This window comes from Acinonyx jubatus, chromosome D1 (genome assembly GCF_027475565.1).
Source record: "Acinonyx jubatus isolate Ajub_Pintada_27869175 chromosome D1, VMU_Ajub_asm_v1.0, whole genome shotgun sequence".
Classification (NCBI taxonomy): Eukaryota; Metazoa; Chordata; class Mammalia; order Carnivora; family Felidae; genus Acinonyx; species Acinonyx jubatus.
In genome coordinates this window covers 48,880,806-48,881,558 of record NC_069390.1, presented here as the reverse complement: position 1 = coordinate 48,881,558, position 753 = coordinate 48,880,806, and positions in this window count along the sequence as shown.

Sequence of the window (753 nt, the reverse complement as noted above, 5' to 3'; positions counted from 1 at the left end):
CCTGTGACTAAAGGACCTTGTGTTTCAGTGAGATGGGAGAAACCAGCACAGTGTGAACCCATTTAAAATAGATTTGGGATTTAGGCTGACCCATGGGGTGGTTGGAGGGCCCAGCACACCCTCCAGTAGGTGACCAATGGCGGACACCTCCCGCCATTGCATCTCCTGAGGTGGGCACATCTGCTGGCCAGAGATTTGCTTGTGGACTCACCTGAGTCCTCTTTCCCATGGTGCTGACATGGCTGGCGCTCCAGGGCCCTGGCTCCCCTGACTACTCACTGAGCTAAGTTAAGTGTCTCCTGGCTCTGGGAGGTGCTCTGAGGAGCTACACCCCATCCTCTTTCCTATTATTGTTTCCTGCCTTGTCTTCTGAATGTTCAAATAAACCCAGCAGATGTTAAAAAAAAAAAAGTATCTTGAATTTAACTTCTCAAGTCTTCAGAAGTGGGAAATAATGGTGATGATAATAGTTAACATTTACTGAGCCCTTCCTACATTCCAGGCAGTATTCCAAGAGTTTTCCATGAGGAACTCATTTAATTCTCACAACAACCCTATCCAGTCAGTGTACATACCATATGAGGAAACTGAGGCACAGAGAGGTAAAGTGACTTGTGCAAGGTCGCACAACTATTAAGTGGCAGAGCTGGGATACCAATCCAGGTACTGCAGAGGACATAATAGGAGTCCTGGAGAAAATGAGCATTAGGAAACACTCTTAGAGAAACCTTTCACTAAGATAAACAGAGAGAA